At 43.1% G+C, this 24268-nt stretch overlaps 1 protein-coding gene across 1 annotated transcript in view; it reads right to left on the bottom strand.

The window, feature by feature from the left end:
- NEK11 (NIMA related kinase 11) overlaps nucleotides 1-24268 on the bottom strand; it is a gene marked incomplete at both ends in the record, with an annotated part of 199899 nt that overhangs the window by 174973 nt on the left and 658 nt on the right. The window lies entirely within an intron of this gene.

Raw genomic sequence — 24268 nt, forward strand, 5'->3', positions numbered from 1 at the left:
TATTTCTTTATCATATTTCATATATAGTCACGAATATATAAATACAAAGCATTGAGTCCATTTTTTATCATTGTGTGTACGTGGATTCTCAGATGACCACTCTGCATTGTATAAGCAGAGAGCTCATCCTCAGAGCCACCGCCCCTGCTCAGCAGTTCTTAGTTGCTTGGAGTTCTCTGTCTAGAGGTGGAACCCAGTGAGAAGGGAAAAAATAGTCCCATTTTTAACATAAAGAAACTGATATACAGAGGTTAAGAGCCGCATACAGTGGAGCATGCCTTTCACCCCAGAATTTATAATGTGGAGGTAAGAGGATCAGGAGTTCAAGGACAGCCTCAGCTACATAGCAATTTTAAGCCAACCTGACCTACACAATATTATTTTCTCAAAACATTAAGGCCCTCCACCAAAGACAAAGAGTTGGTCAAGTGTCGATTTAGGACAGGATCTCGATACGTTGCTTTCAATCCTCCGGCCTCAGCTTCCTAGGCAGACAGGAAAACAGAGATACATATCCTGCCTGTGTCAGGCCTCTAAGTTCATGGTGTTGGAGTCCTTTGAGCTACACATGAAGCTCAACTTGAAAATTCATTCTCTGAACATGGTTGATAATCTGAATAACTGGAAAAGAGAGGAGAGGCACTACTCCCTCTAAAGCATGTGTCCCAATTTCCATCCAAAGTCTGCTTCAAAACTCATACAGCACTAGTCCTGACACGGTCTCTGCCAAAACTGAAGAGCTGGTGACTAAACAGATGGCTCTGAGCCTCTCAAACTTGCGGCAGCAGCCAGCGGGGCTCACATGGGCTTGTGAGGAATATGCCAAATTAACCTAATTTCTTTTCATGATTGGTACACTGGAGAGAAGCAATTAGTCATGCTATATCATGATTGTAGACCATCTGATAACACTGTTGAAAGATGCCAAAGAGACAATTCTTATGACATCCCTTTTTAATATAAGAGAGATGTGATCTTGGTGTGACTTGTGTCTGGTCGAAGAAGCAGAGTAAGGAAGCCAGTGTCTTAGATCATTAGCAAAGCAGAAGTTTCCCATAAAGCCATTTGCCTCTGTTCCTAACAGTGAGTCCTGCCACCCCTGGTGCGCATGTGCTGATGAGCAGGTGTATACACCTGTACTAGATGGAGCACGTAGAGGCCAGGGGTTGGTTTCATAATGTCTTCCTCAATTTCTTCACTGTCTTGCCTTTTACTGTTTGAGACAGGGTCTCTCACTGGGCCTAGAAGTTGCTGTTTATCTAGATTAGCTGTCCAATGAGCCCCCAGGATCTTTGTATCTTCACTATCTCCCCAAGCTACAGTTACTGGCATAAGCTGCCATGCCTAGCTTTTACATGAGTGATGGGGATCCAAACTCAGGTCCCCATGCTTGTTCAGAAGGTACTCTACCCACTGAGCCAGCCATTTCCCTAGCCTTCTGGATATAATATTAATGTCTTTACCAGTGTTTTATTAGTGGTTTGGATGAGACATAAGATATATGTATATGTCCTCAGGTGCTTCCTCAACACTGGGCACACAGTACAGGCTCAATAAACAGAAGTCATAAACCACTTGTTACACAACTACCACAGCTCCTGGATCCCAGCTGGTAGTCACAGCAATGAACTGCCTAGGTTTGAAAGTCTCTGTCCATTCACAATAGGACCTGGGAGTCTCCCTCCTTGTATTGGTCTTAATGAGAATGGTTCCCACACAGGCTCCTGTAACTGAACCTGGTCCCCAGTTGGTGGCGCTGTTCAGGAAGATTACAGAACCAGTAGGAGGTGGAACCTTGCTGGAGAAAGCAAGTCACTGGTGGCAGGGCTTGAGAGTTTCTAGCCTCTTACCACGTCTTACTGGTTTTCTCTGCTTCCTACATAAAGATGAAAATGTTATCAGCAAGATTCCTGCTCTTGACTCCTTGGTTTCCCTCTATAATAAACTCTCTCTGAAACTATAAACCAAAATAAACTTTTGCTCCCCTAAATTGCTTTTTGTTGGGTTAGTCTATCACAGCAACAAAAAAGTAATGAACACACATGGAATCAGTCCTTTCATGGAGTGAAGACAAGCACCCACAGAGACCAGAGTATGGATCTGCTGGAACTGGGGTTACAGACACTTGTGAGCCACCATGTGGCTGCTGAAAACCCAACCAGGGTCCTCTGCAAGAGCTGTACCACTTTTGACTGCTGATCCTCACAGCCTTGCTCTTAAACTGATTTCATAGCCTTATAATGTATGTACAACAAAAGGCAGTGTATTAGTCAGGGTTCTCAAGAGTCACAGAACTTACGAGTAGCTTCTATATAGTAAGAGAAATTGCTATGATGACAAGGCAGGCAGGCAAAGAAAAGCAAATTTCCAGCAGAAGGTGTGGCTCATCACGCCTGGATCTGAGATTTGCTTTGTCCCAGATGACCCTGAATTTAGACATCTCCTTGCCTTAGTCTCCTGGGATTTTTAGCTACTATGACTCAAGATCTCCATGCCAAGATCTAGATCTGAAACTTATATCTCCCAGCCTCAAGATCTGGATCACAGGTGAGCCTTCCAATTCTGGATTGTGGTTCATTCCAGATGTAGTCAAGTTGACAACCAGGAATAGCCATTACAGGCACCCATTTTAAGTGTAAAGTTCTAATAATATCAACATTTTATATGTTGTGTTAAGAAGAGTTATAAATAAAACATAGAGCATTCTAGTCCTACCTTAAAAAGTCCCTCATGATCCTTCAAGTCCTGTATTATCCCTGGGTGTGTTTCTTCTAGAGATTCAAAGAAACAGACGAAGTCTGTACTCAAGTGCATACTTCTTCTTTCACCAAGGACTGGGTTTGAGAGATTTAACACGGAGCTGGATTAAGTAGCTTATGGTGCATAACAGTGGCGATGTGACTTTCCCACGCCTCTGGCTGTCCATGAAGGAGAGGAATCCAACCTTCATTTCACTCAGTGCCAGGCCTCACCTTCAACCCATGGACAGGTTGGAAACTCTGAAATGTCCTACAGCCAACTACTGAGAAATGGATACAAAGTTCCTCAGGACAGGGTGGACCAAAACCAACAAAGGTAGTGTGCCCAGACCCAGAGTCTCTGATAGGAATGGAGCTTGTACACCCCAAGGCTTTCCCCTCTCTAGCTAGAATACTTCAACACCTTAGCATTTATTCTAGGACCTGAATTCTAGATCATATTTGCAAGGGCAGTGTGGGGGTGGGAAAGCCATTTCTTCACAGTATGGCAGAGTAAAGTGACAAAGAAGCAAGAGAAAGTATAAGGAGACATGAGGTAGATGGGTCAGATGGCAGTTAGTGACCAGGCAGCCCGACTGACACAGTGCCCCAAATATGGAGCTTCATTTAAGGTGATCCAAGATCAAAGTGACAAGATCAAAGTGTCTTCAAAAGAATTGTCCTTGAGCTTGAGGAAAATAATGAGCAATTGGCAGATCTGAGAAGTGGCTGAAGTTGCAAATTATTAAAGGCCTGCATTAAGGTGACAGAAAAATGGAAGCGAATGGGAGAGAGCCTTGGAAACTGGTGGGTGCCTGGATGTGCCTTCAGGATCTGGGTGGCACCTACCAGAGAAAAGGATCCTTGCCTTTGGATTTCCTTAGTCCTACAGTCTAGAACATCTGGAAGAGATTCCTTTCCAAACGGTCAAAGCCAGAGAGGTAAGTGTTAGGGATGCCTGCTTTCAGGTCAGAAGGAACAACCAAAAACGTGAACAGCTCCTTCTCATACCTCTGGATCGAGGGGACCACAGTCTACTTCTGTCACTATAGCTGCACCTTTCACTCAGCAGTGTTGTGATCTGGAGTCACCAGAATAAAAGAAACCTGAGCTGTTTAAATGTGCTTTACACTCTACATTCAACACACTGGGCACTTTCCATCATCTCCTTTGGTGGTGGCTGCATGTAACCATGTTGCTTTGAGTGATACATGGTGGGGGGGGGTGGGCACACACATTTAAACAGGCAGTAAAATGTCCACTTATTCCATTAAAATTTAAAATGTAATTTTAATTGACTTTGACTCACTGTAATAATCTGACCGCGAATCTTGGCTGCTGGTCAGTGCTATGAGGTCAGAGTAATGCAATTCATCTACTATGCTCTCTGGGGTTTACTGCTGTTATTTTGTGGTGCTGGACATTTGGTACAGGGACTTGGACATGCTAACAAGCACTTGTCACTGAGGAGCATCCCCAGTCCTGATATTAAAAAAAAAATAGCAGAACTTCTATTCAAACAAAATGTTGCCATTAAAGGGTTTTGGGGCTTGAGGGGGTGGGGGTTTTTTGTTTGTTCTTTTTTTGTTGTTGTTGTTGTTTTTGTCTTTTTTTGTCAAAAAAAGTTGTAGTATTGTTAATACAGAAGAATGTAAAAGGGCATAATTCCTTGGATTAAAATTGTAAGCTCTGTGAAATGTTACTTTATGTATCCTACATCATAAGAGTTAAAATTCAGTCATAAAAAATTAGAAAAGAAAAAGAAATTAAATCTCCATCCTTAGATACAGGTTTTATTTTTGACCTTTAGTGGTCAAGACGACAATTATGATGCAGGAAATGTTAGTTTAGGAACAAACCTCAGGTTGTGTTTGCCTGCATGCAAAGGGACCTGGGACCACCCAAGCATGAGAAAGGGGAAAGAGGGTGCAAGGGGGAGGTGGAGTGGGACGGCAGAGGAGAACAGATCTCTGTTTCCCAGCACACCCTCTGTCGGGGCCCACACCTCTGTGGCATCCCTTTGCCTCTCGGATGATCTCTCTTGAGGACAGGCGGATAAACAGGGACCATCTTAGGGGAGTCAAAGGGTCTCATTTGTGTAAAAACAAACAAACGATAAATGATGCCAGAGAGAGAGAGAGAGAGAGAGAGAGAGAGAGAGAGAGAAGGCCTGGCCGGGAAGGGGGAGGGAGGTTCACTCGGAACAAGCTGGAGCTGGGTTTGCCATGCCTCCAATAACATGCCTCTGTGTGTTTAGGTAGCATGGCTTTGCTCCAGTCTCTCCCAGAACCACAGACAAGCTGGCGTGAGTTCTCACCAAGGGGACTTGGCTCCCAGAGCATTCCAAACACTTTCCCTCTCTATGTATCTCACACAGACTGTCTTCTGAGAGGAGGCACATGGATTTGGGGTAACACAACAACACACAATAGTCACTAGGGCTGCTGTTACTTAGTGATCTGCTCTCTGACTACTAAAGCACTAACTCATCATCCAAGCATAAAATTTCCTCAGTCTCCACCTGTCTGGAGACAGTGAAATAACCTAAGACCCTCCAAGGAAATGCCAATGGCCATTACCACTCCCAGTTTTACTTTACTCCCCTGGGAAAATGGCTCGGGCCCTCCGGTAAGAGAAAGTGAGTAATACATAATACACTTGGGCCTCTGCTCTACTGTGCAAGCCCAGAAACATAACCATATGACAACATGGTGCCTTCTGCTACTGGAAAAGGAGAGCCATAGCAATAGCATTTGCTTCAAAATCTTTCAGTAAGCTTTCATTTTGGGTATTCTGTCAGAGCTGATATTCACTGCTTTCATGAGCTGCTAAGACCCACACCACCTTTGTTTTTATCTATAGCATTAAATAACATTTTAGTATTACATAATCCTGTTTAATGTCCATCACCTTCTCCTATCCCACCAGAACATCCTCCCCCTCAAAGTGTACTGCAGAGCACACTGCCCGGAGCAGTGCCATCAGTCCATTCACTAATCAGGACCGAACGATGACATTTACAATAACTTCTTGCTGTACATGCTGTCTCCCCATTGTACTAACTTTCCCCACTGCATTACGCAGTTGGCTGATATAAAATCTTTGTATCTCTATTTTTTTCTAATGGGCAACCTGGAATGATTCCCTTTCTCAGAGGAATAGCAAGACATCAGAACTCTCCTTTCCAAAGGCATGAGGAGGTATGGCCAGTGTATGAAGACATCAGGTATCTGTGAGATGGCACAGTGGACAGAGGCACTGCCACCAAGCTCGAGTCAAACCCCAGGACCCACATGGTGGATAGAATTATTCCTGTCTTTTGGCCTTCATACATACCCCATGGCACAATGGCACATATGTGCATATGTACACACACATTCACGCATACACACATACACACACATGCTCATGTGTGCAGGCACATAGATGTGCAGTCAATCAATCAATCCACAGATAGATGGATGATGAACCACGAGGAGACATGATTCCTGCCTGAAGCTATCCTGCTACTTCTAGAAGGTAGGGTTAAGCAAGCTTACTCCTGGATCAAGGCACAGGGGACCGGCTGAAAAATTTATGTACTTTATGAAAAACTTTATATACTAAGGGACATCCACTTATATAAGTCATAATACACCCAGGCCATTTCTAGTAATTTCATGTCTACTGGTAGCTCCAGAAGAGCTTTACGGGGAGAGCCTTCACCCCGCAGCTCTCTAAGCTCATCAATCTACATCAAGATTCTATATTCACTGCAGAGTATCCAAGAGTCTTTCATTTAGAGATACAGACTTACAATTACAAACACGTGTGTGTGTGTGTGTGTATGTGTGTGTGTGTGTGTGTGTGTGTGTGCCTGCATGTGCACACACAACCATGCATGTGGAAAGACAAAGGTCAACATCAGGAGTCTTCCTCAATTGCTCTCCACCTATTTTTTGAGACAGGATCCCTAAAATTGGAAATCCCTCATTGAATTTGGCTAAACTGACTGGCCAGTGAGCCTTAAAGATCCATCAACCTCTGCCTCCCAGTGCTGAGATTAAAAGTGCACAGCATCACCCCTGGCTTGATATTGTGTGGGTTGTAGGAACTGGTACTTGCACTGCAAGCATCTTACCCACTGAGCCATATCTATCTCTGTCTTAGTTAGGGTTTTACAGCTGTGAGCAGACAACATGGCCAAGGAAAGTCTTATAAACAGCAGCCTCGTCAAGATGAGAGCATGGCAGTATCCAGGCAGGAATGGTACAGAGGAGCTGAGAGTTCTACTTCTGGAAGACAGAAACAGACTGAGCATCCTCAGTTAGCCAGGAGGAGTATCTCTAAGTCCACCCCCAAGAGTGTCACACCTCCTTCGACAAGGCCACACCTTCTAATAGTGCCACTCCCTGGGCTGAGCATATACAAACCATCACATTCCACTCCCTGGCCCCCATAGGCTTGTTCAAACACATGAGTCTATGTGGGCCATACCTACACATAGTATAATAAAACAGTACATTTATTCCAACTTCCAAAGTCCCCATAGTCTATAGCAGTCTCAACAATATTAAAAATTCAAAGTTCAAAGGCTCTTCTGAGATCCATCCAATCACTTAACAGTAATCTCCGAATTAAGACAGGAAGTCAGCTGGGCAAACTCCAAACTCTGCAATCTCCATGTCTTATGTCAAAGTGGTCTTCAGATCTTCAATTCCTTTACCATCTTTGTTGGCTGCAACAAACTTCTTTCTCCTGAGCTGGTTCCACTCCTATTAATAGCTTTCTTGGCAGGTATCCCATGGCTCTGGCATCTTTAACATCTTTGGGTCTCTTAGGCAGCTTCAATGTCACAGCTTCTTGTTTTAATGTCTGGAATCCACACATAATCTTCTGGGCTCCTCCAAAGGGCTGGCTTCACTTCTCTAGCTCTGTCCTCTGTAGTACTTTAAGCTCAGGTTGATCCACTACACTGTTGCTGTTGTTCTTGGTGATTACCCCATGGTACTGGCATCTCCAATACCTTGGGGTCTTCCGTTGCAACTAGGCTTCACCAATAGCCTCTCATAGGCTCCCTTCATGATGCCAGTCCTCAAATCCTTTGCATGACCATTCCATATTCACCTGGATTGTTCTGGATTGTCAACTAAAACTGAGGCTACACTTTCACCAATGGCCTTCCATGGCCTCTCACAGTCCCAAGCCTCAGCTGTTTTTCATGATGCTTTCATGCCTTCAAAACCAGTACCACCTGGGTGATTCTTACACATTACCAAGTACAGCTGCAGCATGAGGTACAACCTTGGCTATCTCAGGAACACAGCTTTTTTGTGCTCTCAGAAAACATTTCCCAGAAGATTTCACCTCTGTGATGCTGGTCTCTTCTTAATCACCACTAATTTCTTAGCTCCAGCTGACCAGCATCAATTATCCCAGTAGTCTCCTTCTCCTCTTGAATATAAAGCCAGAGACAAATGGCTGAAGCTGCTGAGTTCTGCTGCTTACAGGAGCTGAAACATTCCACCCTTGTTCTAATACATTATCACTAGCTTCTGCTTTTCTAACTCCTTTACTACCTAAGCTTGGCTGTCCTGGATCTTGCTCTGTAGATTGACCTTGAATTAAGAGATCTGCATGCCTATCTCTTGGGATTAAAGGTATATGCCACCACACCTGAATTTAAGCTTTTTCAACTAGAACTTTCTCTGTTCTAGGCTGGCCTTGAACTGAAGATCTGCTTGTCTTTGCCTCTTGGGATTAAATGTTTGTACTAAGTTGTCTGGAGCTAACTTAGCTGGGTGGGATCTTGCCCCAAAGTCATTACTTCCTTAATTCAACTTAATATTCTTGAACACAGGATTTAGCTCCATTTCACCTCCTGGTGTCCCTTTATTAAAATAATATATTTTGTATTTTTCCTTTCTCAACTTGCTACTTTTCATTAAAATGCCCTTCATACAAGTGAACTTTAGTAACCACACAACAGAATTCACACCAGGCTGTTTTGAGACTTCCTTTTTCAAGCAATTAATCTAAATCTCTTTACCTTAACCTCAGGCAGACTCTTTGGACAGGGGCAAAAAAACAGCCATGTTCTTCACCAAAATACTACAAAAACAGTCTCTAGGCCACATACTGAAATTCTCCATTGAAACCACTTGAGCCAAGTTGGCGAATTTCAAATCACTCTCAGTAACAAAGTCTTCCATATTCCTACTAGAATAGCCAATCAAGGCCCATGTACAACCTTCCACCACTTTCCAAATCCGAAGTCTCACAATCCACATTTTTTCAAACAAAAGATTTGTCAGGCCTATTACAGCAACACCCCAGACCCTGGTACCAACTTATGTCTTAGTTAGGGCTTTATTGCTTCGAACAGACACCATGACCAAGGCAACTCTTATATGACAACATTCAATTGGAGCTGGCTTACAGGTTCAGAGGTCAGTCTATTATCATCAAGGTGAGAGCATGGCAGCAGTATTCAGGCAGATATGGTGGAGGAGGAGCTGAGAGTTCTATATCTGGAAGCCAGGAACAGACTGAGCATCCTCAGGCAGCTAAGAGGAGTGTCTCCAGGCCCATCCCCAGAGTGACACACTTCCTCCAACAAGGTCACACCTTCTAATAGTGCCACTCCCTGGGCCGAGAATAGGCAAACCATTATAAACTCCCAGCCCCCAAAACTACTCTTCTTTTATTACTGCACTCACTAATTCTCCTTGTGCTTATTGGGGTAGATAGGGTGTAGCAAGATGCTCACACGGAGCTCAGAGAACAACTTTCAGGAGTTGGTTCTCCCCTTCCACGTGCAGGTTTTTAGAAAATGCTTTTATCTTCTGTATCATCTCAGTACGCCCCAATGTTCATTCCTAACAAGACCTATACCCCAGGACACACCCTCTGTCATAGACACACACTGACAATCTGAAAGCCGTTCACTGCACACATTCAAATGGGTGCCCCTTTTATACAGTACTCCCGATAAAATAACACTGTAAATTAAAATTTATAATAATCTTACAATTCTCTTATTAACAGTATATCTAAAACTAATTATATTTTGTCTTAATTTTATTAAATGTGAATATTTAAGGTATATCCTATTTTTTATTGTTCTGCATTATATTTTCTTGACAAAGACCGGCTTTGGCACAGAGGGTACACTGAGGCAGGCAACTGTTGAGGGTCAGTGCTTTGAGCCACTGACGATGACGGATTCAGACACCTGCAGGGGCTGCTGCCAAAGGCAGCCAGTCATTAGAGAAGTTACTCAGCAAGTTTTTTTCTGAGGGAACAAAGCTTAATTTACTGGAGCTGGCACTCCTGTGGCCAGTGAAAATCTATGAACTCTTTTGGGGCTGGAGAGATAGAGAAGGAAAGAGAAAATTCACACGTGTACACACACATACACACATACGAGTGGATGGGAGAGACGGTATTCCAGCCTCCATTGTTAGCTCTGTCTTCCACTGCTTACATATCCCAGAAAAATCTTTTAAGCAGGATAAAATTGCAATGTGATTACATTTTAGTTTCCTTCTAGTGAATGATTATGAAAAGTATGTTCCCCAGTACCTTACAAGAAATAGCATTACACAGTACAAGTAAAGAAAACAAATTATTCTCCAAAACCTCCATATATTCCTAACCAAGCATCTTATAGGTTAACAATGTGTAAGCAAGCAAGGCAGTTTTCTCAGCCAGTTCCTCTTACTGGCAGGTAGCAATTTGCAGTTAAAAAGAAATAAGTAATTTTTATTATTTATCTTTAAAACTAATCTTGTAAGAATCATAAAAGAATCACAAATCTAAACTTTTAAATAAAAATCAGTCATATCTACCTTCAATCCTCAAAATGCATATCTGCGCCTCAGCAACTCTTAATAAATCATTTCAGGAAGCTGAGGACAAAATGGGTGTAAGAAACCAGTCCTCACCAGTCCAGCCTCAGGGAGAGTCACGTCAGCCAGTGCTGCCCGTGTCCTTGCTCCCTGACCACAACATGTCCCTAGCTTAACTGATGAAAGTGAGCCTTTCTGAACTTCAGATTGTTCCCTGAGATTTCCCACATCAGCTTCAGCAGTAAAAACATCTCAACCCAGCTTCACGAGCAACTTTGTCTTTCCAAATGTTTTCTAAGGGTGGTGGCCACTGATGACAATCTACGTCCCCAAGTTCTTCTCTAGGACAGTGAGGACAGTGACAGGGTCATCACCTGCTCCAGCAGCGATGCCTGAAGGAGATCAAGCATTAGTATTGTGAGTGTCAGAGACACGGTCCAGTGAGGGCCTGGAAGCCCCTTAGAGTTCTCAGACAGTTCTTAGATGAAGAGGGATGTGAGGGCAGCAAGCAGAGCAGAGCTCCACCACAGCATGGAGCCCTCAGGGCACATGGTCCTGGGGGCGTGCCACACCAAGGCCCACCCATGTGACTGTGGGAACCTGTGGGCTGCATCCCAAGAATTCTAAAGCCACCTGTCCTTCCTCCTGCATGGCCCTAGGCATCTTCTTGTGCAGAGAGAATAGAAGTGAGACATAACCCTCTCAGCTTCTGTGAGACCTGGGGTATCTCACCACTCAGCCACTGCATTCTCGGGCTATGTGTCTTTTTAAGTGACATGATTGCTTCATCACTAAGATCCCAGGGTGTCCTTAGCATCAAGCTGCTCTTTGCCCTTCCCGTGGACAGTGGAGGCTTCTGTCTTTCTTCCAAGGATGAAAGCACACACATTCCAGTGCACACACATTAAGCAGGAACATCCATCCAATACACTGAGGGCATGACCACACAAATCTGTCCCCCATAGAAATGGCCTGTGAAGATAAAAAGATTTATCCAAGCTTATTCCTCAGCTGATGTGCTTTCCCTAGAATGAAATTAAGAATATGTTAATGACCCACGTTTAGCCTTTCGTTCATTTAGTCAGTAAAACTAAATAAAGTATTGGTAAACCTTAATTAAATAAAGACATTTTGGAGCTTGAATTAATGTTGCCATTAGAAATCCTGCCAGGTCATAACAGTTGATCCACACGTCGCTTTACCACCATCTGCTGTTCATCACAGCCAACTTTAAGATAGGACTTGCATTCTTATTTCTCCCACTCCGTCTCTTAGCAGCCCTCGCTGCATGTGTCTGTGGCCTCTGATTTCACCTTGATGTCTAGCCCTGTCAGGAACCCCCAGCGAAGCTCCTTGTTTACCAGTGTTAATAAGACCTGGGGTTGGAGGGACAGCTAATGGGTCAAACAAGTCTGGGAACTGCTTTGGGATCCCTGAAGGTCTTTGAGCCACAACTTGCCTCGGGAGTTCTAAGTATCTGAGAAGACTCTCGGAGAGGAATCTACTTTAACTTTGTGAAACCCAGGGTTTTGCAACTGTGTTTAGCTGTGGAACTGTTTTTAAAATAGGAACTGTACTAGTGATTTCTAAACTATGGTGTTTGGTGTTCTAGAGTCTAAGGTCATAGGGCACTGGGGTGGTTCTGAAAGCTTACTGCTCTAAATGTCACAGGGTATCAAATGTCTGCAAGAAACAGAGACAGTTTTATATGGTTTCTGCTTATAAATAATGTGCCACCAGATTTATGCCTTTTCTTATATAACCAGGAAAGCAGAAGATAGCAACATAGCTATTGTTACCATCACTTCAAGGTGGAGTCATTTCAGAGAGTAAAAACTGATCCTGTCACCAGACTCAGTAGTGGTTCCTAGCAGGGCTTCTCACAGTTAGCACTCCTAACAGCAGAGGATTAACTTGTCCCCCAGGAATAAGACAGGCAGGGCATGTCCCCCAAATCTCATGTTTTAGCTTAAAAATACATGCAAGATATTGTGACATATTTGTGAAATGACAAATGTACAGGCTTACTTGTTGTGGCAGTATTTACAATAACAAAAGATTTAAAATGATTCAAAATGAGCAGCCATAGGAATCTTTGATCTTAAATCTTACCATGGAACATACTATTGAGCTACTTGAAAGAATAGAAGAATGGGGTGCTCCCCATGTACAAACATGGACAGATGTCCTAGGCATTTTGACATATGAAAAGAACCAAATACAAATATGTAATACACTAGAAATTATCATAAGGAGAAATGGAAAATAAGACTCCATATTCTGAAGCTGTTCATGCATGCATAAGTCAGTTGAGGAAGCATCCATCCATATCCATAAATTCCTTTTTTTTTATTAGATTTGGTTTGAGGTTGGGTTGGGTTGGGTTTGGTTTTGAGACTGGCTATTACATAGCCCAGGCTGGCCTGCAACCTACCTGCCTCAGCCTCCAGAGCACTACAGTTACAGGTGTGCACCTTTTGTGTGTGTATATTGTATTTGTGTACATGCAAGTGAAACAGACAGTCACACAGACAGACAGATACACTGACAGAGACAGACAGACAGATAAACAGAGACGGAGAGATAAACAGACAGAGACAGAAACAGAAAAGAGGGAGGGACCACCTCAGGGCATCAATGTGAGATCTGGTCTATTCAGCCCTGTGAGCCAGGCTTGCTGAGGAGCCTCCAGTGGAGTTACAGACTCTACACTACTGAATCTTAGGATCCAAACTCTGCTGCTTTTACTTACCTGCTTCAAGCACACATTCACTGAGCCCTAGCCCAGGGCATACCCAATATTAGCTATATGGCGGTGGGTGTATGTGGTAATTTGTGAAATGGAGGACAAGAATGAGGCGAGACTTTGTTTTTTACAATCTACTTTTTCATATGAACCATGAAGCTGTATAACCTATTAAAAATTAAATTTAAAAACCACAGCTGCTTCATGACAAATTCACATCTGCCTTAAATTTACCAATGTTCTGTTAAATAGTAAATCATTAAGCTCATAAGGCCTGCATTCTGAAACACTGTAGATGGTCTGGTGTGAAAGATACACACTCAGACCACTATAAAACAGGCCAGCACTCTTTAACACACTAGTGGTGATTAACTGCTTAAGGACTGCACAAGACTGGCTTAGGCAACACACTGCCACGGAGTAGGGAGGACTCACTGGACACGCACCCCCAAGATCTGTATGTAGTTCTCAGTTGCTATAGGACAGAGAGGCACTTTCTTAGTGGTGTAGCCACTGCTGAGATGCTCATTATACTCTTAAAATAATCTCTTAGATGTGTATAAAAACTCTATAAAATGTACTGGGTCATTTAAAAGAACAAAAGATATGAACAAAGAAGGGGAATTGGCAAAGGTGGAAAACTATGGGACCAGGAGAAGGGCAAGAGAGAGTAAAGAAGGCCCAATGTGATCAAAGTCCGTCGTATGCATGAATGAAATGGTATAATGAAACCCATTATTATTATTTACCTCAGAAATGACGGTCTTTAGGCAACTCTTACATCTCCGCGGAGTTCCTAAAAATGATTTCATAAGCTGAAAGAGCTATAAATGTCTTCTATATTCCCACAGACTGAGACTTTATTTGTAGGTGTAATGAGGCCAGAATTCAAAAGACAAACAGCGTGAGGACCAGCAGGGAGGTGACTGTCACTTTCATGAATCCTGACTCCTTCTCACAGGCTGTTCTCTTTAGAATCCCTTCAGAGAAATAAACAGGCAGAGGGGATGGCGAGGACATCACTGCAGTATTCTGATGATCTCTTGGATATTCATAAGTGGCAGGCTGATCCTACCTTTAGGTTTTAGTTCAGTTGTAATAATGAGTTATGAATCATTGATTGCCACGTGATAAATTATTCAGGCAGGCACACAGTTTCCAAGGATCCTGGTGGGAGTATGGTTAATGGCTTAAGAAGAGCCAGAGGCAGCTGCTGAGGGGACACCCCTGCATCAGCCCTTGCTGCTGAGGTGTGGGTAGTTACAGTTAATGCCTCTCAGTGTGAGCCTCTCAAGGAGGAGCCATATGAACACCTTTTGCATTTTCATGAAGTACAAGTTCCCTCTGGGCACTTCTAGTATAAGGAAATATGAGCCCCAACCCCTTCTTCCATCAGAACACTGAATTTGGTATGAGCTAAGCACAGCTTTGCCAATGGAACTAGCAGTAAATTGAAAAACTACAGGTTCAAGAATGCAAGCACAGGCTCACATAGGTACATACACACAAACTCATATGCACACATGTGCATGAATTCATAGACAGACAGACGGACAGACAGACAGACAGACAGACAGACACACACACACACACACACACACACACACACATGTCCACATGGGCCCAGCAAAACAATGCCAAAGTAAGCTTTACTGGAGGAAACTATCTATTGCTTTCAGTTTTCAGAACTCTTCCAGTATTTATCCTTTTTAATAAACTCAGTATTCAACTACTTAAAAGATAGAAAGACCCTACTTAAAATTCAATGTTAAGTCCAATCCATATGGAAGGACCAGAGGCTTCATTCCATTAGTAATGTTGAATGTCTGTCACTGATCCATCTCTTCTATTCTCTGTCTGTCTATCCCCTTCCCTCTGTGTGTGTCCGCGTGTACTTGCACATGTAGGTACACTGGCCTGTGCCTGCACACGTAGAGCCCAAAAGTCAGCATTGGTACCTGCGCTCACTGCCCTCCATCATATTTTTGAGACAGGGTCTCTCACTGGACCTGGAGCTCACTACTTGGCCAGCAACACCCCTCCCCAGTACTTTGGCTTCTGCCTACAGATTAGGGGCACATTCTGCAACGCCCAGCCCAGCCTTGACCTGGGTGCTGGGGACCCAAACTCAGATCCTGACATTTGCATAGTAAGCACTTTATCCACCGAGCCATCTCCCCAGCACTACTTCCCAATTCTCTTTTTTAAAACAACTCTGAAAATACTACTACTCACCAAAGCTCAACATTACGGCACTTGCATCTCTAAACAGCGATGCAAATTAAAAGCAGTTGATCACTAAAGAGCAAATCGAACATTATAAAAAGTGCAGCTGCTTTGCTTTGAGAGTCACAGCATACGCATCTGTAGTAGCCCCAGGAGATGGGACACAGCAGAGGGAGAGAGTGAAGGGCAGCCGGACTACAAACCTGGGGAGGCAGGGATAGCTAAGTGATCAGGTTTTAAAAGGTTTCTACAAATAAAACTAATGAGAAAAAAGAAACATGGGCCAAAGTTTAATTAAAATGCTAAGTGACTAGCTCATGTGGGCAAGGCTAAGAGAACCTACTTCCAAAGACATTCTGATAAGAACTCGGGATTCTGAAGCTTTTGCTCTTCCAGACTTAGAAAACTACTGTGTTCATATGATAACAGTAACTACATCTCATCCTTCCCATGTGCTCAATAAAGGTCATATAGTGCAAATCCTATCACTTTGCCCTAAACTAAAAGCAATAAGGTTAATCAAAATGACCTTAAGGTTAAAAATAATTTTAATTACTAAATTTCATAATGGTCACCATTAGCAACTATCCAAGCGAATCCGACCAGCTGAACATTCTTGAGTGTTTAGAGTTTAGATTTCCAAATGGTGATTATTAAGGTAGAGCTGGTACACTCTATGCCTGTGTTAAGTGTGTAGTTTTAAAGAGTTTGGTGTACATGCTAATGTACCAGCTCCACAGTCATGGTAACAGCTCATCCATCCTCCCTCATACCCAAGATTGAACTTGTTTTTTTCTAAGATGGGACGCCATGATCCCAGGCTGACCTTGAGCTCACTATATAGCCAAGGATGACCTTGAACTCCCACATTCCTGCCTCAACCTCCCAAGAGCTGTGCTTATGCAGTACTGGGATTCAAACCCAGTGTTCATGCATGTGCCAACTGAACTCACTTTGCACTCCGTGCTTTGCTCTCTAGCAATTGAAACTTTAGCCGAGTTTTTCATATAACCACCTAACTATAGCTCTCAGTATGTTCTACAGCACACAAAAGGCTCTGAGTCATTTGTTGGTACTTGTAAGTACTAGGTAACACGGCTTGAAAGGGCAGCCGAGGAATGAGAAGCCATTGTGTTCTTAGTAGGCTATGAACAGATACCCAATTCCCTAGTAGTTTAAAGCAGTGAAGGCCAACATAACATTAAGAACTTATTTTCAAAATATGAGATTATTTATTCAGTGGAGAATAAGTAGAGGGCACCAGCTACTAAAACACTTGGATGTTAACAATAACAATGTTTACTTACCATGTAAAGAAACATTTACAAGCTACTCTTAAAAAAAAAAAAAAAAAAAAAAAAAAAAAAAAAAAAAAGCAAGCTTAGGGAAAGCTAACCAAGAAACTATTAGCAACATGCTGGATCTTTGGTTGATTGATTGCAGAAATGAGGGTTGATCCAAGGACCTTGCACATGATAAGCAACCTCTCTGCTACAGGTCAGCCCTGTTTTTATGCTCTACATTGAGACAGGGCAGTCTCTCACTAAGTCTGACCAGGAATCCATGGTTGGGTTTTTATCTCAGTACCCAGAGCAGAGAGCAGCACTCAAAGCCCCTGAGAGATTCACTGTGCAATGGACAGTGGTTAACACAGAGACTCACACATAGCAGCTGTCAGTGCAGTTCTGGGACATTTCTGTCACACTCTGGACGAAAGTTCAGGAACCATCATGGAGGGGCTTGGGGAGATTTTAAAGCCCACAGGTTGAGGAGGACCAGAGTGAAGCAACATCTTCGGGACATGACAGGAGAGCTGCACTCGCTCGTGAACCCGCAGCATCTGGAGCTGCCTGCAGAAGACCTGAACAAGATCAATCCAGTCCATTTCCGTCACCAAGTTCTAGCCCTGCCTCCCACCCCTAACTGACGAACTTAGGCAGAGGCTTCTGGAGTGGGAAGAGTCGGGGTTTTTTTTAAGTGTGTTGGGCCCTGTTAGGCTGACCGCATTCCAGTGGATGGGCTCCATCTGAGAAGCACAAACTGGTCTCTCAGTGGGTCATTTTTAAAATAAGAAGGAATAAGAAGGGGAGGGTGTGCCTGGGAGAAGTCAGAAAGAGGAACGTGGGGTAAATATGATCAAAATACATTGTGTGGAATTCTTAAATAATTAACAAAATACATTTCAAAAGAAAACTGACTTATATTGTAAAATTATGCATTCTGGGAAGAACATTCAATTAAAATTTTTGGTAATTAAAATATTTGGTAATATTGAGCAACTAACATCTATGTACTAATCCTTTGAGAAGAATTAATATCCTTTTTATGCACAATGAGACATTGCACAGAGAAGGGAGGGTGTTTCAGTTCACGCCTTAAAAAATAAACATGTTTTCTCCATCTCTTAGTGTGTCATAAATAAATTCAAAAACATTAAGTCCTTCCTAATTATAGCTGAGACTCATGGCAAATACAGCCATAATTTATGTCAGAATCTCAAACATGTCCACTGAATGATGCCGAGTGCCTGCGAGTTTTCGGTGACTGCAGCAGAGTTCTTTGCTGGCTTACACAGTTATGCCCCTGCAGAGAGGGTGCACCAGTGGAGACAAGTGGACCCTTTCCCAGGACTCTAACAGTTACAACTAACAATCTCGTGTAAGACCTCGATACCCAGCCAGAAGGGGTTCATGTGTTATTAAATTAGCCCACTGAGCTACTATGCAGTAATTTAAAATGGGGTGTTTTGCCTGAATGTGTATGTTCAAGTGTGTGCCTAGTGCCCTCAGATGCCAGGAGAGGGAATCAGATACCCTGGAACTGGAGTTACAGACATCTGTGAGCCATCATGTGGGTGCTGGGATTCAAGAGGGAGCCTTCCTCACAATTTTAATATACAATAAGGCATGAAAACAACTACATTGAACAAACACTTTGGGCTTCATATGAAAGAATGTAGATTGTCCTGAAACTGTTCGTATTTTAATGTTAATTCCACTTCTCCAAGAAGGGCTCCCTAGTCATATACTCAAGAAGTGACTTCATCTGAACCTTCCCATTTTAATTAGTAAAATAAAGGAAAGCCAGTGACTGGGCAGGGCAAGGGATGTGGAGAGGGTGATCAGAGAGGAGAGGTCAGAGAGGGAGGAGGACGGAAGAGAGGTCCAAGATGAACCCCCATAAAGACCAACTAGATCCAGGTGGGGTTAATTGGCATTAAATAGCTATGAACATTAAGGATTTTATAGGTCTAATATCTCATATAGAAGGGCAGTTTGTATCTTTGTCTATTTGATGCAATCTTGTTGTGTTTGTTGTGTTGGTTTGTGGATTGAGAGTTGAATACATAAACCTGTATGAAAAGCTATCAGGCTGTAGAGTTGTGTTTGTACGGACTTTGGGGTAAACGAACACCTGGGTCAGAGGCAGAAAACAGGCGGTGGAAAACTGCCGGGGAAGGGAATTGTGGGAATGGAGTGAGACCCTGGTGACGGTTCAGACCGGACGGCAGAGACGCACGGGGATCTGTACTAAAATTGGGCCCTCAGAGTGAGGCGTGGGGCTGATAAAGAGATGAACATTTATTTTCTTTAATATTTACTGCAACCAAGGAATCCTTCCCAGGAAGCCCTGCCTATCAGAACCGGCAAGCTTACATGGATTACATAGTTATGTCACAGTAGCCAAGACTTTTTAATCCCCCAGCATGGTAGATATACCACCTTCTTCCTTATGGTTATGAAGTCAGCGTCCTTGGCTCCCCTAGATTAGATACTTTCAATACTGGCTGTACACTCAGACCACCTGTAAGTGCTCAAGAATTTAGAGACCCGTGCCAGGCCCCGGGCCACACAGGATCGATTGAACCAGACTTAAGGACCACTACTGCGCGCTCCAGGGTCCTGAGGATTCAGTAAGCAGTAAGTGGCGACCAGTAGATATTATCTGGGTTTTCTGTTCTGTCTTAATTTTGTTTTCCTTTTAAATTTTTTGTGTCTCCCTATACCCCAATATTGGACTGCCAAAGCACACAAAGGTTCGGTGAAAAGTGCTCCCTGTCATCACACATCTCTGAGGAAAGACCATGTTTCTTTTAACTTGCCTGTCCAAACAGGAAAAAAGGGTACACGTAGCTTGTTCTGCTGCTTTTGTAGGCTCACCTGCACTTCTCATAAAATGACTGCACATCACTTTCAGTGTAGGGCAGAAAGAGTCCTGAAGACATTGCATGTGTGCCTAGAGCCACTCACAAGATAGAGACACTGAGAATTTCCACTAAAAAAGAGTTGCCTTGAATGAAGTATCATGTTATGACAAAACACTGTCTATCTGACATCAGTAAATAACTGTCAATTATTCCACTGACTTTATTCAGAAATATCTTCACTTCTGATGAATATTCAGGATTTCCTAGAACCATCACCAGAAAGAAAAGAGGCACTGCGTGGTTTAAGCTTTGAACTCAATTAACAACAAGGTTGCAGAATTCCCTTGGTTAACCAGAGTACCCCACTAACACTGGCTGTACCTCCCTAACATGGACTGTACCTCACTAACACTGGCTGTACCTCACTAACACTGGCTGTACCTCACTAACACTGGCTGTACCTCACTAACACTGGCTGTACTTCACTAACATGGACTGTACCTCACTAACATGGACTGTACCTCCCTAACATGGGCTGTACCTCACTAACATGGACTGTACTTCACTAACATGGGCTGTACCTCAGTAACATGGGCTGTACCTCACTAACATGGACTGTACCTCACTAACATGGACTGTACATCCCTAACATGGGCTGTACCTCACTAACATGGACTGTACCTCACTAACATGGGCTGTACCTCACTAATACTGGCTGTACCTCACTAACATGGACTGTACCTCACTAACATGGGCTGTACCTCAGTAACATGGGCTGTACCTCACTAACATGGACTGTACCTCCCTAACATGGACTGTACCTCCCTAACATGGGCTGTACTTTACTAACATGGGCTGTACCTCACTAACATGGGCTGTACCTCACTAACATGGACTGTACCTCACTAACATGGACTGTACCTCACTAATATGGGCTGTACTTCACTAACATGGGCTGTACCTCACTAACATGGACTGTACCTCACTAACATGGACTGTACTTCACTAACATGGGCTGTCCCAGCATACTATAAGGGAGCTGAGGCCTGGAGTCAGATTCAAGACTAATTCAAGCACGTTGTGTTCTTCAAAGACCTAGGTTCCCTTACATCCATGTAAGAAGGTGGTTCCATCTCACAGCGACACTGCAAAAGCCTGAGACATCTTAACAAAACAGATGCTTGTCTTTGCTTGGTCAGTTAACTCAGTTTGCTTTTCTCCCTCTCTTCCTCTCCAGTTCTACCATCACTTCTCCCTGGTGTTATTCTTTAGTTCACTCTAGCAGCCACTCCTGCTCTGCTTTCTCCTCCATTTTGTGTGTCTGACTGGGTGGAAAATCAGCTTGTTGTGACTGAAGAACCCAATACAGAGCCAAGCATCCCCATGGAGAGAAGGGCCCTTGAGGCTGAAGCATGGGCTTGAGGACATTTCTTTGAGGACTTGGACATTTTTCATCTTTAACACAACAAGAGATAGAGACATCTCTCAAAAGAACGCATGCCAATGGCCAACAGATATATGATAAGGAACTCAACATCATTAATCACTAGGAAAATGTATCTTAAAGCCACAATAAGATACTACTTCATTATACTTAGCGGGATGATGATGATCAGAAACAGAAGAACCCAAGTGCCAGTGTGGACACAGAGAAAAAGAAACACACTCTGCAGGGGGCAATGTAAATTAATACAGCTATATGGAAAGACACCAGGAAGTTCCTCAAAAGATGAAAAACAGAACTGTTCTGTGATCCAGTAACTCTGCTAGTGAGTACAGAGCAGAGGAATGTCAGCTTAAGGGGACGTCTGCCTCCCCATGGCTATTGCAATAGTAATCTTAAGAACCAAGAAATGGAGTCAGCCCGCGTATCCTCCCACTACTAAGGAAGACGTACATGGAAATACTTCACGGTCTTAAAGGGATGAAGTCCCATCATTACGGCATCACAGGTACAACGAGAAGGCACTGTGCTAAGTCTAAGTCCCACACAGAAAGACAAATACCACAAGATCTCAGCAAGTGTGAAACCTACACGTTTATCTCATAGATGTAGAAAAGAGAGCTCAGGAGGGAAGTGGGGCATAGAGTGCTTAGCAGAGATGGGGAGAACCAGGACAGTCTAGCAGTGACTAAGAAAAGTAGGAGAAATAAGTCCATTTTCATGGTAAGATGACTGTACACTAATGACAATGTATTTCATGTGTAGAATTTTAATGTCTTCCCCACAAAGAAATAATATTTGAGGAAAGAGATGTGCTTATCTGACTTAAACATTAGATAGTGTATATATAAACTGAAATATCACATAGTATTCCATAAATACACATAATTTTGTGTATCAAAAGATCCTTGGGGTTTTCTTTTAAAATGCTTTGACAGCTTAATTAAAATATAAATTGAAATTATGAACTATAATATTCTTTTAGAACATAATTACCACCATTAGACCAGAGTGTTTACAATTATGAAAGAAAATATTCCCCAAAATAGATTTCTAAATTTCATGATGCATAATATCATAATGGAAAAAAACAGCTTGCTCATTCACTACTTAATGTAACAGTTTAATCTTATTATTATTGCAATAACTAAAGAAAGGAATGACAGATATCTGTGCCCAAAGAAAACTCTCTCCAAACGCGCACTAATCAAGCATAGTGCCTGCAGTTTTTATTTTTATCCCACTGCTCGTCAGAGAGCAGTAAAAATTTAGAGGAATGTGGTATTTACACTTACTGTGTAATTAAAGTCCCCAGTATACACAAAATGTCAATGGTGGTGTGGTGCCCCCAAGTGGCAAAGTAACGAACTGCAGAACTCTATTGGGAGGGTCAGAAACTGGTCCATTTTATCAAGTTGATTGTGTGAGTGTATTCCATAAACCTGTATTCCACTAGAACCAATCATAAGTATCTTCATCCCAGTTCTGTCCTGGGGCTATTCGAGTCAGTTCTTTCAATATTTGACATTAGGGAGACCTGACCTGTTCCACTAAGAAACAGCAGATATAACACAGAAATCTTCTTAACAAGCATTCCTCTTGGCTTAGTTATGACATCACTTCCTTCTATTGTGGCCCAGTACATGAAGCAGATGTCAAAGGTTTACCTAATAACCAAATTGTTGAATAATGAGGGGCCCTAATGAGGTAGCCTTCTCATAAACCAAAGTGTCAAGAGTGTGGGGGTGAGAGGGGGTCATTCTAAAAAGTAATATGAACCAAAAGTATGAGCTAGAATATTCTCTTTTAGGACAAAATTACATCTAGTAGTTATCAGAAATCAGTAGTTAGTATTCACTCTTCGTTGCTACAAGACCACCTGTAGGACTGAAGAAAGAAAGTCCTTTACAGAATGAGCATGTGGCACTGAATCTTCATTATCAGCCTGGCAGGATTTAGCACTTACCTAGGAGATGTACCACTGGGTGTGTCTGTGAAGGCATTCTAGAGAGGTTTGTCTGAGGAGGGCAGATGCCCCGAATGTGAATAGAACTGTTCTGTGGGCTGTGGTCCTGGGCTGAATAAAGAGATGATGGCGAGGACAGAGCGCCACATCCACGTTGCTCTGCTCCCTGACTGTGGGCACAACGTGACCAGCAACTTCACACTCCCACCACCACGCCTCACGATGATGGACTGCACATCCTCAAACTCGGGGGCAAAATCCCAGAAAAACACCAGCTTTTGCCCTTCTGCACCCTGGAACTGACTGGAAGTGATACATTCTAGATCACCACGACTCCTTCAAGGGTTACACACTGAGACAAGTTCAGGATCTAATCTTTAAAGGAAAGCATTGGTAACATCGTTATCATTCCTACAGCATAGCATGACTCGGAAAATCATTTGTCGTGCTGATTTTCAACCGTATTTGAATATGCAAGGAGGAAAACAGGCAGAATGTACAGGAGCCAGCTGCTGCTGAAGAAAACAGACACTGGGATAGAAGCTTCATCTTCCAGGGGCAAGATGAAGAGGGCATTGTCCTATCCTTTGTTTTGTATTCTTCCTATGGTGTGTGTGTGTGTGCGTGTGTGTGTGTGTATGCGCGCGCATGAGAGAGAGAGAGAGACAGAGAGAGACAGAGACAGACAGACAGACCAAAAGTCAACCTTGGGTCTCATTGTTCTTCAATTCCTGTCCACCGTGTCCTTTTTAAGGAAGGATTTCTCACCATCCCAGGAATTTGTCAGTTTTGCTTGGCTGCCAAGCAGCTTAGCCCCAAAGACCCATCTGTGTCCAGCTCCCCTGCACGGGGATTGTCGGCATGCGGCACCACACCTAGTTCTCTTCTATGTAAGTTCTAGGAATCAAACTCAGGGCCTCCCTCGATTCACAGCTGAGCCACCATCCCAGCCTAACTTCAGTTCCAATGCACTTTTAACTTCAACAAATAGAAAACAGGCTAATCTAAAATGAGCGTCTAACTGTAAGAGAGGGCCCATCCGATGGTATTAAGAGTTTTCCCCTACTGTGGGTTTACAGGGCTTTACCAAAGTTTAAGGTAACAAGGGTACCGTTAATATAAACTAGTTTTGAATGAGGTGATCCATTTGCTTTAAGTTTCTAGCTCCTGAC

The sequence above is a fragment of the Micromys minutus genome, assembly GCF_963924665.1.
Source record: "Micromys minutus genome assembly, chromosome: 21".
NCBI classification, from domain to species: Eukaryota; Metazoa; Chordata; class Mammalia; order Rodentia; family Muridae; genus Micromys; species Micromys minutus.